We start from the raw sequence: 14,756 nt of genomic DNA, 5'->3' as shown, positions 1-14,756 counted from the left end.
TTCTTCGAAAGACTTAATACGCTTTTACTATTCTGTGTCTGCTATCTCTCCCTTCCCCTCAGGCTCCTGCTGTGAGGAGGCATTTCCCACATGCTCCCACACTGCAATACCCTGAGATCCCCTTACTCTTCTACATCACACAGGCTACTGTATGACAAATCCTGAGTTCCATGTTTGTAGTTTCAGTGTGATGACGTTGGGCATGCCCTGTAGAGCAGTTGGATTAAGCTAGTCAGCACACCCACCACCTCTGCTGATTGTGGCTTCTACAATACCCCGGAAAGCTCAGGCCTCCAGGATCTTAGCCCAGGACCGAGGCCACCCCAATCACCATGTGGAGTCAAAAGCTTGATGCAAACTGCACAAGGCTTTATTATAGTTGTTTAATGAGCTGACCTCATGTTAGCTCGGGTCTTTCATCTACCCGCATGGCAGATGGCTAGAAAAGACAGATGAACCGGCTGCATAGAGATCTTGTAGGGCAGCGTAAGGGGAGTGTCTAGGGGTATGCACAGGCCCAGGCTTGGAGGGCTTGCCCTGTGTTGATTGGCCAACTGGTTGTTATGGCCCATAGGCCTTCCCAGGGTGGTTGCTGTGTTCTGCGTGTCATTGCTGTGCACTTGTCTGTAAAGCACACCCAGAGCCGTAAAGCATAGTGCCACCAGCTAACTTCTGATTGGTTCCTTGCCACCAGGTAGGCGTGTGATTTTCTAGTCTGACTAGGACAAGGTCAGACAAGCACGTGTCTGGCTGTTATAGCTGCCGAAATGGGGAACTGGTCCCTTCAGGAGGACTTCACAATGCACCTGCCAGTTGCTCTCTTACTGTGGCAAAATGTCTGACAGAAGCAACTTCTGCAGGGAGGGGTTTATCTCACTTACTGCTGCAGGATTCAGACCATCCTGGTGAGCAGGTCTGGTGGCAGGAGCGTGAGGTGGCTGGTCACATTGTGTTCACAGTCAGGAAGCAGAGAAACAAGTGCCGGTGCTTAGCACACTTTCCTCTTTTAATCCAGTCTGGAACCCCAGCACATGGAGTGTGCGCCCCATATTCAGGTATACTTTTGTTTGTGTCGTCCCTTCTCAGGTAAACATTTCCAGAAACACCCTCATGGATGTGCCCGGAGATGTGTTTCCATGGTGATCCTCAACTAGTCAAGCTGACACTGAGGATGAACAGTTACCTGGACATCAGCTCTCACTCTGGGGTCTAGCCCTCCTCTCCAACCAAAATGTCTGTCCCCTTGACCAACCCACCCCCATCTTCCTCAGTCCCTGGTGGCCACCAGTTCACTCTGCTCCTGCTGGGTTAGTGGCTCCAGAATCCACACACAAGGGAGTGCACTTCCCCCTTTGCACTTGGCTTATCTTGCTGAACATGACATCTCCTGTGTGTCTTTGCAGCTGTGGACGGGGTATCCATCACTCTGGAGACAGACAGAGATAGAGAGACAGGGACTTTTGGGATCTTGTTTTATTCTTCAGTGCTTGGACAGTGATGTTTTGCAGGAGAGACTACACATCTCTATTAAATATCCATGGCATCTTTGTCAAAGGCCAGTTTGTGATATATGTGTAGGTTTAGTTCTGAGGTTTCTGTTCTACACCACAGGTCTGTATGTTTGTTCTTCATCACATGGTAGATGGGACCTGCAGGTGGATTCTGGTTGGGACTGGTGGGAATAACACTAGGACGGACATGGGTGCAGGTGCTATTTCCTTACTCTATACCTAGTAGCAGCTTTACCAAACGTATGGTAGTTTCATTTTAAGTATTTTGAGTAAATCTGCATGTTCCATTATTTCTGCACTGATTTAATTTCCACCCAGCACACACGAGTCCCCTTCCTTGTATCTTCACCAGCATTTGCTTTTGTCTTTTCTGTAGCAGCCATTCTACCTGGGGTGACATGGCACCTCACTGTCATTTTAATACATGTTTTTTCCCAGTGCTGAGGATGAAGCCCAAAGGCTGACATATGCTCCATGGTAGCTGTTACTGAGCCATACCACTAGCATGGGCTTATCTTTTGCTGATGGCCAGGTACCACTGAATGTTTGTGTTTTTCTTCCCAAGGTCTGTTGGGATTATTTCCCCATGTATTAATCCTTCACTGGATGGCTTCATTATGAGTTCTTTCTCCTGCTCCCACTGTCTTTTGCTTTGCTGTTTGGAAGCTTTTCTCCTTTGTCTGCAGGGGGTGGTTTGAACAAGAATGACACCCATGGGCACATATATTTGAATGCTTAGTCATTAGGGAGTGGTACTACTTAGAAGGATTGGGAGCTGTGTCCTTGTTGGAATAGGTGTGTCCTTGTTAGAGGAAGTATGTCACTGGGGGTGGGATTTGGGGTTTCAAAAGCCCAACCCAGGCCCAGTGGCTTTCTCTATTCCTGTTGCCTATGGATCTGGATATATCTGCCTGTGTGCCACCACACTCCTCATCATGCTGATAATGGACTAAACTGTAAGCAAGCTCCAATTAAATGTTTTCCTTTAAGAGTTGCCTTGGTCATGGTGTTTCTTCACAGCTTTAACACACTAAGACATTTGCTTTTGTAGTCTGTCTTTTTGAAGTCCTAACTCTGTCCACTCCAGTGTCCTGGTTTATTATCCAACCCTCCTGTGTGTGTGTTTTGTTTCGTGTTTTTGAGACAGGGACCCATGTAGCCAAAGCTGGCCTAGAACTTGAATATAGCTGAAGCTGGTCTTAAACTCCAGATCCTCCTGCCTCCATTTCCCAAGTGCTAAGATCAGAGATGTAAGACAGCTATCTCTCTCTTTCAAATTTTCTTTTTTACAATTTTAAGTTGTACTATGAAGTCTGTAGGCCATTTTGAATTGATTTTTTATTTTTATGAAAATTTCATATATAATGTCTTGTATTCATTTACCCTCATTGCCTTCTCTTGTCCTCTCTCACTCCTGCTGAAGCCTCCTTCCCAGCTAGTCCCTCCTTGACCCCCTGTCATGTCTTCACACACACACACACACACACACACACACACACACACACACACACAGAGAGAGAGAGAGAGAGAGAGAGAGAGAGAGAGAGAGAGAGAGAGAGAGAAGCAGAGACAGAGATATACAAACAGACAGAGATAGAGAGACAGAGAGAGACAAGCAGAGACAGAGATAGACAGACAGACAGAGATAGACAGACAGAGAATTTTGGGATCTTGTTTTATTCTTCAGTGCTTAGACAGTGATGTTTTGCAGTAGAGACTACACATCTCTATTAAATATCCATGGCATCTTTGTCAGTTTGTGATATATGTGTAGGTTTAGTTCTGAGGTTTCTGTTCTACACCACAGGTCTGTATGTTTGTTCTTATGTTAGTGCCATGATGATTTGATTATTATAGTTTTGTCTGTGGTATATCTGTGTACCATGTGTGAGCAGTGCCAGCTGAGGCCAGAAGAGGGTGTTGGAGTTACAGATGGTTGTGAGGCACCATGTGGGTCTGGGAATGGAACCCAGATCCTCTGCAAGAGCAGTCACTGCTCTTAACCTCTGAGCCATATCTCTTATTTTTTTTAAGGCACTGTATGACTGAACATGAATGCATCAATTTCACTAGGTAGGCCAGCTGGCTAGTTGGACCTAGGAATCCTCCTGTCTCCTCTCTGACCGGTACTGGTTACAGATGCATACAACCTTGCCTGGCATTTTTGTTGTCTGTTTTTGTTTTAATGTAGTTCTGGGGACCTGAACTCAGGTTCTCTTGTGTGTGCTGCAGGGACTTAGCTGATAGCCATCTCTCTTGCTTCTATTTTAATTCCTGTGTTGGTTTTGACATGCGTATCTCCTAGGCGAGCCCACTGTGTCTGGTTTTCCATCACAGCACATAGGGAGCTTCTCTCCCTGGGACTCTGTTCCCTACCCCTCACTTGGGATCCTGTTTACATATCCACTTGCTTCTTTCTGTTCTGCTTTTTCCACACTCTGTCTTTTCTGTATTTCTAAGACTCAACTTGGACTTGGCCTCATTTCATGCTTCTTTTGTTTTTTTTTTTTCCCCTGGTTCCCCCAAACACCTGTCTCTTCTATATCTTCAGGTGTGCTGCGTAGTTTTTGCCTCTGGTTTCTAAAATTGGCTGCTTAGCACGTGGACTTTATTTCTGTTTGGTGGGGGAAGGATTTTCGGCAAAGGCTCATGTACCCCAGGCCATCATCAAACTTGATATGCATCGGAGAATGACCTTGAACTCCTGATCCTCTTGCCTACCTCTTCCAAGTGCTGGGTTAATGGCATGCACTGCCACCCCTGACTCAAGCCTTACTGTTTCCAAGCAAATAATTGTGTTCATAACTTCTCTCCCAAAAGTCTCTTTTTGTTGTATCTTTCAAGTTTTTTAAAATACAGTTTTTTCATTATTGCTCAGTGTTAAAATGCTATCTATCATGATTTTCTTTGATCCATTTTAATTAAGAAGTAAATTATGAAATTTCTAACTGCATGGGGATTTTTAATTTATTCTCTCTCTTTTTTTTGTCATGTTCTAACAGGTTCATTTTGTTCAGAGAATTTCTTTGCTGTGAAAAGGATTCTTTGAAACTGTAAGACTTGCTTTATGGTCTAGAACTTTCCATTTCTGTAAATGCTCCCTGTGTACTTGAAACATATATTCCTTAATTGCTTCATGGCAAGTGCCATTGGTGTGCATTAAATCCTGTCTGTTAGCATTTTCATTCCAATCTCCCTGACTCTGCCCTTGTTTGGTCTGCTTGGCCTGACACAAACGGAGAATGGGTTTGAGATCTCTCCCTGCAGCTCTGTGAGTGATTTATATGTTTTATAGCACTTCCATAGATTATATGCAAGTTAAGCATTGGTGCTACAGAGAGTCCTTCCCTGTCCGGCATGGTGCTTTTGTTTTGAAGCCCATCTTGCCTGCTATTAACAGAACTATACCAGAACTATACCTGCTATTAACAGAACTATATTCATTTTATTAATGTCCTGTCTTCTTTCATTTTCTGTCTTTTGGTGTCTTTTTGCCTTTGATATGTCTCTTGTAAACTGCTGAGTTATAAAAATCTGATATTTGGCAAGTTCAATCCATTATTGATTTACTGGAGTTGGTTTCCCCCGATTTGTTCATCTGTAACTTGCTTTCTGAAATATGCTGTATTTTTTATTACTAGAGGTTTTCTTACTTTGTACTGTGAAAGGCTCTCTGGTACCAGCTGGCCTGGCCCCTTTGGCTAGACTCCTGTCCAAAGACTTTCTCTCCTCTGGTACTTACTTCGCTGTTTGTGGTGAACATCAGGACCCTCCACGGAGGCTCCAGTGGGAATCTAACTCTAGTCAGTCCTTCACAGACCTGGCTCAAAACTTCTGACTGTTCCAGTACATTCTTTGTCAGACCAGGAGGGAATCCAGTTTCACTGGGATATTTAACTTCCAGGTCCCCTGAGTCCATCCACTAAGTCTTTAAGATTTGGGTTCATTATTTCTTGCTCTATTTTAAAACCTACCATACACATTAATCTTTTGGCCTGCTACATCATCCAGGACTTTCCAGAAACCAAGGCCATGTATGCATGAGCCTAAGCATGATAACACACATTAGCATTATTGTTTTTGTTGTTGATTTGCTTGGTGCCCCTGGGGATCAAACCTGTGGCCTTAGGTGTCCTAAGCTAGTGTTCTACTTCTAAACCATGTTCAAGATGCTCAGGCAGGCTTTGAACATGTGATCTGCCTGCCTCAGTCTCCACAGGGCTGGGAGGAGGCCCAGCTTTTGTGCATTACTGTTTGATGTCCTAGCTGGGTCTGTCTCAACTTCACCCCATGTAGCCTGGTGGCTATTCTAGAAAAGTCTTAATGCCACTGCCTTTGTCACACAGCTCAGGGGAAGATGCAAAGTGGCCTGCAACACCGAGCCAGTGGGGCTGCTGGGGGTGGTGGTGCTTAAACCCCAGGCCTCTGCCTTATGAGCCCATAGCACCCCCACAGGCCCTCTTTGCCATGCCTTCCGCCCTCTTCCTTTTGTCTAGCCTCCTCCTGCCTCACTGGTAATCACAGTTGGTTTTTGGATGCCGTGACACCTGTGAGGGTGATTTGCAGAGGTCTGAGCCTGTTCCTCCATGGCCAGTGAGCAGGGGCCTGGGAGGCCCTGGAGGAGGCATTGACTGAATTCAAGTATGGGTGAGCAGGCATGCAGGAGGCGAAGGGCAGGGAGGGCATGGCGCCCGTGCACAGGTAGGGAGGTGGGGAAGGTGAACAGAGCACACTGATTCTGGCAGGTGTGCACTCCTCACACCTGTGACTCTAGCCCTGAAAGCAGCTCAGGAGGCAGGTGCACTAGGTAAGTGCTGCTACCCAAAAATGGTCAGTGCCACCTCCTATCCTCAGGATGCATCACTTGCCATTGTGTTTTCTAGCTGGGACCATGATACCGACTAGTCACAGACATGTGTAAAAGGACAGCTTTGTCTGGATATGAGAAGGAGGTGATAGTGTGGGGAGTTAGGACCAAGGTCACATGTGTGGGGACTGTGTGCCAGGGAAGACTGGTATCTCAAGGAGACTTCATTCATTCATTCATTCATTCATTCATTCATTCATTCATGGGACTGTCCTTGGGCCTCCAGCATGAGGAGTTCTGGAGATACCCTCAGCAGCTCAGGACATTAGTTATGGGCACAAGAAAGGCTGCTTTCTCATGTCCTAGTGGTTCAGGATGTAGAGGGAACCCAGGAAAGACAGCACAGGGATGTTGGGTGTCCAGGGCCGACTGGCAGGTACCCTGGAGTGAGGGTCCCACCCTGGACCAGGTACCCTGTGGTTTACCCAGCCCCTTCCTGTTTCCTCCATGCCCAGACAGGTCTGTTTGCCCCACCAACCTTTGCTCTCAGCTTCCTCCATGAGCTTACCCTGAGGCTGGGCCATGAGCTACCTCTTGGCTATGATGCATGGGACAAGCCCTTTAGAAGGCTCCTCTTTGGATTTCTGTCTTCATTATAGAGCTTATTATGCAAACTAGAAACTAAGTGGGAGGGAAGTTCCATGGTTTCTCTCTCACCTCTACAGAGACACTACTAAAGGTAACAGCTGTGCCACATTGCCAGTGAACTGTTCTCTTGCCCACTGTCCAAAGGCTTATACCCTGGAGCTCTGGCTCTTACCTGTCTTTGCTTGGGCAGCACCACACTTGGTCATGGCTTCTTTTTGCCAGGCTTGTTTGTGTAGGCTTGCCATAACTAATTTACTCTGTCCCAAGCTTTGGCCAGTTCCACACTGTATGGACTATGTCCTGGGTGCCCGACTCTGCCTACTGGAAGTCATGGTCTTGGAGAGAAAAGACATAAACAAGCTCATTGGCTCAGATCAAAAACAGCCAGGTGGTAGTATCAGAAAGGCAGTGAGTCTGGAGGACATGAGCCCTCAGGGAGTGGTGGAAAGTTCTGTTCAAGGGATACATCACTCCGTCAGGGGACCCCAGGGGCTTCCACAGAGTGAAGAATGGGGTTAGGATAGATTACACAGTACATGCAAAGGCCCTGGGATAGGCCTGGAGGCACACATGGGGGAAATCAGACAGTCTGACTGCAAAGGGGGGTGCCAGAGTGCACTTTGAAGTTTGCAGTGGGGTGAGAACCAAGAGCCACCCAGCCTGACTCTGAGGATCTGAGTTGTTTTCTATAGCAGGGTCAATGACAGCACCAAGTCTCTGATGTTTGTGGAGTGCCAGCTACTTTCCATACTTTTTTCTCCTGCACTTTTTCCTTCATCTGGAATCATAGTCACACTATAGATGAGGAAGCTGAAGTTCAGAATAGATTGAGTTCCTTGTCACAGATCACTTCTGCCAAGACCCCTGGGAAGAGGTGAGTTGCCACCTGTCAAGTCCAGCCATTCTGCTCTCACCTCCACTGTCCCTGTCCCTAGCACTTGAACCCCTCAGTTCCCCCCAAGATCAGCCGCCTAACCTGTCCTCAGAGGTGCTGAGCTCTATTTCTTGGGATACTGTTTCCAAGGCCAGTGTTCCCATTTCTACAATGTTCCTGCAATACTTGCCTATCTTGGTAATTACAGTGTTGGGAATCCACTTAGAAATGGGGCATTTTGGGCATTTTTTGATGTGAATACTTAAGAAACAATTCGTCCCACACCCATTCATTCAAATGGCTCCGATTTTGAATAATTCTTTTGAAATTGAGTCTAAATTTATATAAATAGATGTTCCTGAAGTGTCATGTGATCCAAATTCATTTGCATGTCACATGATCTGAATACATTTGCAAGGGGAAACAGCTCCTGGGGTGGGGACAGGGTATGGGAAGCTGGGTGGGGACAGTGGGCAAAGAGGCCACATGGTTCTCAAGAGGGCATTGGGCCAGCATCCAGAGTCCAGCACCCACGTTAACTCCTGGCCCCAGGTTAGGAATGTTTTGGCGAGTCATTACCCTTCTTTGGGGTATGTCTCATCCTGGACTGTGGTGACCAGCTGCTGAGACTTTGGGTGGAGCAGGTGTCAGGTGTCCCTACAGGTGGGAGGCCTTGGTTCCACTCAACTCAAAATGCCTACTGTGTCTGTGTGGGTTGTAACCTTCCTCCATCCCTGTGTTCCTGTGTCCTTAAGTACCCTGCCTCTTGAGTTTCTTCTTGGCTCTTTTCTGTCTTGTGTTGTGACTGTTCTTCCACTGCCCAGGCCTCAGTTCCCGGCTGTGTGTTAGAGCAAGCACTGAGCAGGTTGGAGGTGGTCATAGAGAGGGACTTCACTTGTGGGAGCTAACTGCCTTTGCTGTCTGGCCACCTGCTGGCTCTTGTAAGCCTTGGCTGTTTCCTGTGCACCCCAGACCTATGCATTGCTGGACAGGAACTAAGAAGGTGATACCACAGCCCTGAATCTGTCCTTCCTCAGCCAACAGCAGTTTGTGGAGGCCTGGGGGCCTGTCCCAACAATAGGCAGGGCTGGGCCAGTCTCTGGGCAGGGGCAGTTTACAGGCATGGAGTCCCTCCCAACCAAGGCCCTGAGACTCAGATCATCTACTCCACAAGAGCTCCCTGGCTAAACTTCATCCTTTTCTTCCAAAGTCTCAAGGAGGGAGGAGGGAGGAGGGAGGAGGGAGGAGGCAGGATGGTGCTGTGGTGGAGCAGCAGAAGCCTGTTCAGAAGACATTCCAGCGGGGGCTCCAATGGCTCCACACCCCAGAACAGAGCTGGAGGGAAGTAGGGCTCTGAAGACTGCGCAGGAACCTTCCAGTAAGGAGCAAGACTTGAGGAGGCGGGAGCTTGCCCTAACAGTCTCCCTGCAAAGCCCTGACTATGCCCTGTAAGATTCTGATTATGTTCCCCAGAGCCCCAACCATGCTCTGCAAGGCCTGACTATGCCCCCCCCAAAGCCCCGACCATGTCCCTGAAGGCTCTGACCATGTCCCCAAGGCGCTGATCATGTCCTCTCCAAGGCCTTGACCATGCTCCCCAAATGTCCTGGAAATCACCCCAGTTCTGACAGGGGTTAAGGAGCTCCTGGGGATGGGGACCCCTCCTTTTGGAATCCTGTGTCTTTAGGATGGTCTTGGGGTTCTATTCAGCCAGGGAATTAACTAAATAGTGACTGCATCGTGACTCCTGACCCTGCAGTTGGCACTAATTGTCCCCAATCAAGAGAGTAATTGAGGCTAATTGGATCCCTTCTTCCAGCACCCTCTAGCCCCTCCCATAGGCTGTCATCTAGGAGTAATTAACCCGACTCTAAGGATCCATAGCTAGAGAGACTGGACACTCAGGGAGCTAGGAATGCCTTCCAGGGGTGGTGATGGCTGAAGGGAGTTCCCGATGCCCTTTGCTATACTCTGTCTACTTCTGTTCCCCCTAAGGACCCTCGATGTTCCCTCCTGTGCTTTCAAGTGTTGCCTCACTAGAAACATGTCTGGTGTCTGGCTCAGTTTGGGATGCAGTGAAAATCCTTTCCCCATACCTGTGCGCCTCTGGCAGAAGTGACTTTGTTCTCAACTTCCCTTCTGCCTTGTCCCTTCCTAGCACTGATTCTTTGCTGTCCTGCTGGTCAGTGAGCAGTTTGTAGTGTGCTGGGTCACCTGATGCCCCTGTGAGGCATGTTCTGAGCCTTGATACTGGTATACCAGGAATGGGTTTGATGTGGCCCATGTTGTGAAGAGGGTGGCAGCTGAGTGTAACCCCCACACCCATGACTCCCAACACAGTGTGACTAAAGCTATGGTCTTTTTGTCTGAACAGAACCTGTGTGTTGTCTCTGGGGACTTGTATTGGGTGGGTATCAGTGTGACTGCCAGGCAGTCTCTAGGATGTGACATGAACAAGACAACTTCTCCAGCAAGGGGGTCTCATGCTGTGGGCTTCCTTGGCTCTCTGAGTGGTGAGCTTCTCCCCAGCACCTCATCTGCCTGGCTCCAGGGCTTCTCCCATCCCCTGAGAGACTTAAGTCCATGAAAGCCACACCTGTTCTTCAGTCCCTTGCACTGTCTGCCTGGGTGCTGCTAGATTTGGTGGAATTTCAGAGGACCTTTGGTCTCATCTCTGGAAGCAAGCTTTCTTCAACTCTGCTGAGATTAGGAACATGGTTTGTGCCTTTCCACCAGGCAGCTGGAAATATCAGCCCTTCACCCAGCTGTGGTCTCTGGTCTGCAGGGTGTGGGTGGATGGAGTGAGGAACAGCAGGTGGTGCCTCACCCGATCTGGTCTGGCAGTGGAGAGGCATTGGTGTGGGAATAGGTCAGCTGCCGGAGCTCAGCTCTCCTGCTGGACAACTCCCAGTCCTGCTGTGGTGACTGCAGGGGCCAAAGAGGCTGGTGTAGTGAGGCAGGGGCTGCAGAGCTTACATCAAAGGCCTGCCTCTGCTCTGCCATATGTTCTAGCCCATGCATCTGGTACCCCTGGGTCCTGCTGTCACCATGGAGCCCGCCTCTTCCCTTGAAGTTGGTGGAAAAGACTCCAGTGATTGTTTATGGATGGGTTGGAGAGGAGGCTGTGCTGGGCTGGGAATGGTGGGGATGCTACCGGAGGGTGGGTGAGGGTACATTCTCAGTTCCAGCCTGGGGACCTTCTGCAGTACATTCTCGGCTGTCCCCATGGCTTAGGATCTCTTTGCTGCTCTTGATGGGTCACCCTCACCTACCCTGTGAAGCCCAGTGAGATGGGAAGGTAGTATAGCCACAGAAGAATCAATTGCAGGAGAGAGGCCTGCCATGGGATGATAGATTGAAGCCCTTGCTGACTAACTTTCCAAAAAGGTGGCGCATGCCAGACTAGGCAGACTATGGCATACACACTGATCAGATGACAAAGAACACCAGTCTAGGCCACGGCAGCTACTTCCTGGGTTTTGAAGCTGGGCACAGAGATGTCAGGCTGCAGCTGGATGGATGTATAGTGTCTAGTCTCGGATCCCTGATCCCTCACATCCCAGAAGAATACACACTCAAGGGCCCGGAGAGGGACAGTGATGGTAGGCAAGGACTTCCCGTTTCCCTGATATGCTGAGGGGTACCCCTTAGCAGCTAGGAGAGTCATGCACCCCCCGCCGTGCCATCTCAGCTAGGAAACCCAGTACTGGGGAGGGCCATGCACCCATCTGGGCATCTCCAGTTTTAGGGTGTCATCTTTCTGTAAGGGGCATGAAGCCAGGTTCTTGCCCTGTTGCCTGGTGTGATGGCTTTAGTTGTCAACATGACATAGCCTGGAACCACATGGGGTGAGGGTTTCAATGAGAGATTATCTAGATTGGATTGGCATGTGGGAGTGTCTTAAGTTAATGTATAAAGACTCAGTGCACTGTGGGCTCATCACTCCCTAGGCAGGGGCTCCTGTACTGTGTGAGTGGAAAATGGAGCTGAGTGTAAAAAAGCGAGCAAGCATGCATGCATTTATATATCTCTGCTCTTGACTGTGGGTATGACAAGGTGGTTCATATTCCAACACTGTTATCTCCATTGTTGTGCTGAATTGTAACCTCGAACTTTAAGCTGTGGAAACCCTTTTCTCCCCTAAGTGGCTTTTTGGTTAAGGCATTTTATCACCGCAACATAAATGAAACTAGGGTGCCAAACTCCTGGTACAGTCTGGCTCTGTAATCTCCCAGGTGGTGATTTAGGCCACTTCATCTCAAAGCCATCACTTTAACTGCCATGTGCTTAGCCAATGCCTGACCAAAGGTGCTGTACTGCTTATGGTATCAAGGCTAGTGAGCCAGTACCATTGGGCCAAGACACTGGTTCCATGGGCAGCACCCTGGGTCCTGATATGGAGCCTGCTCCTATAAAGAGGCCGAGATTTATGGTGCCCTCTTCACCCAAGCTGGGAGCTCTGCCGGGGCTGTCTGATGTGCTTTCTAGCCTACCCTCACTTGATGGGGGTGGTCTATCTGTGCCAGCAAGTCATCCGGGGACAGACACAACACTTGCTGTGACACCTGCACACAGATCCTTCCTCTCTGAGCTCCAGTATCTGGCCTTGGATTACCAGTTAGCAAGGTTGTACTCAGATTATAAGCAGGACTGACTTGGGGGCTGGCGAGTAGGTGCAATGACACTGAGGCAGATTGAGGATAGTGAGCTGGTTGCCGATCTTTTTCCCAAGCTCACTGTGGACAGCACTCTCAACTTCAGGCCAGTCCCATCTTCCCTAAGTGGGCCTCCCAACTCCCCTGTCTTCACAGCTGAATGGCTGCCCATCTCTCCCAGCCTGTCTTAGTAGCACCTCACCCTGGTCTGTCTGGGTAGCTGCATGCTCCATTCTGAATATAGATGAAGCATGTGTTCCTCAGGCAGCTTCCAGTACCACTGTGGTCAGTCCCCTAGGTCAGCCCATCAGATCCCACCCTGATCAGTCCCCAGCACAGCCTGTCTTTCTCCTCCTTGAGATACTTGGCCTTGAGCCCAGAGCTATTAGGCTCATAATGACCACAGTGACACAAATGAGAATATAGGTGAAGGCTGTTCGGTGTTTGCCAGACCTCTGACTGCAGACTCTGCCTACCTTGGCTTGATTTAAGGATCAGCTGTCCCTGTGGAGTTCAAGGCACCATCTTCTGCTTTAACAAAGACACAAATGCTCATAAGGGTTCCAACCCAGACCTCAGCTTGAGGGAGGAAGCTGGGTATCCTGCATGCCCAACTGACTCCAGCTCAGGCAGCTTCATGGGTCTCCTGCTTCTTACCCTTTGCACTTGGCTCCAGGTCCAATCCAAAATGGCTCCTGAAAAATCACACATGACAGCCCTGGGTACAGACCTTTGGGGATGTTCTGTCTAAACCTGGTATCCAGTCAGGCCATCCTCAGCATGCTGCAGCCCAAACTGCATAGGAGTGGTGTGATGTGAGCCTGGCGTGGCCCAGGTACTCACCGCAGGACCTCCGTTCATGTAGCCCTTTGTTGGCTATTGATGGCTTGCCATACTCAAGGTACAAGACCCAGAGACAGGATTCTGACACTGAAGCCCTGGCCCGGCTCAGCCCACACAGGACCCATAGTATGTGGTGGGAGTGAGGGGTGTGGGGCCAGTCACTCCATCTACAGGCCTCTGTCTCCCCATGGGAGTTGCAAGGCTGAGCTGCAATAAATAGAAAATTACAGTATCCGGGCAGTGATCAATGAAGTATTTTTCACAAGCACAAAAAATGTAAAGGGCTAAATTGAGGTGCATAGCAAATCATGTTTTTAATGTTTTCTGAAAGCCGTGAAGTATCGACCCCACAGCTATTGATTTCTGTTTGAGCAGCCTGCAGTAGGAATCTTGGTCTCCATATGCCCCACATGCTGTTGTGTGTACACATACCTGTGTGTACATGTTTATGCACCTGTGTAGGCTGCCTGTGGCTGGGAGACCTATGTTCATCTATTTGCAGGCTTCCCCAGTGTAGGGGTCTTGATGATGTCCAGCTTGTAAAGGCTTGGGCCATGAGTTAGCCACTAGAGCCAGAATTCTGTTCATGACATGCTTAGTAGATATTCCTTACCAACTAGATAAGAGGGTAGTGTGCCCCAACTGTGGTGATGAAGTCATTCTGAATGGAGCTTAAGGGCTTGCTCAGGAGATGGGTGGCATACCGAGGACAGGACAGCAAGCACTTAGGCTGGTTTCTGTGTGGAGTGCAGGACCTTCTGTCTCAGCTTGTGGGACCCTCTGCCATGGGGCTGTCAGGGACACTGTGACTTGATTGTATGTCTGACTTGGAGGCTATGGCTTGCAGGGGTCAGAACAATCCAGGGTTTCAGTGTGCAGCCTTCTGGGTTGAGTCATACTGCTGAGTGACTATGAGCCTGTTCTCATTGGCCAGGCAACCCCCACCTTTGAGGCCTGATTTCTCTGGGCAGGCACTTGCCCAGGGTGGTACCTGCATCCCATGCCCACTTCTCAGAGTTCCTGGCCCAGGGTAGATGGAGTTTGTACAGTGAGAGCAGAAACAGGTGAGAGACTGGGCAATGCTGAGCCTGGAGAGTCTGTAGCCTTGTGGCTTCCTCCAGCTGAACTTCGAGTTCATCAGTAAAGTGGGAACATGGACCCCCTTGCAGTGGCTCTGACTGACCCTTGAGAGGCAGGCCCTCACACCAATAGCACCTGCCTAGAGGAGGCTGCATTCAGTATAGGCAGATAGCTCTGCAATTCTGTCTGCTGTGTCTGTAGCTGCCCTGCCTATTCACTGACACAACCCACCTGCCTGTTGCTGGCACAGGCTCCATTGTGGAGATGAGAACTGGTTGTTCCCACATGGCCTCTGCCATGTAGATTGTGCTGCAGGAGAAGCTGGAGGCTTCTTGGGT

The sequence above is a fragment of the Cricetulus griseus genome, chromosome 2, assembly GCF_003668045.3.
Source record: "Cricetulus griseus strain 17A/GY chromosome 2, alternate assembly CriGri-PICRH-1.0, whole genome shotgun sequence".
Classification (NCBI taxonomy): Eukaryota; Metazoa; Chordata; class Mammalia; order Rodentia; family Cricetidae; genus Cricetulus; species Cricetulus griseus.
This window is presented reverse-complemented; position numbering follows the sequence as displayed.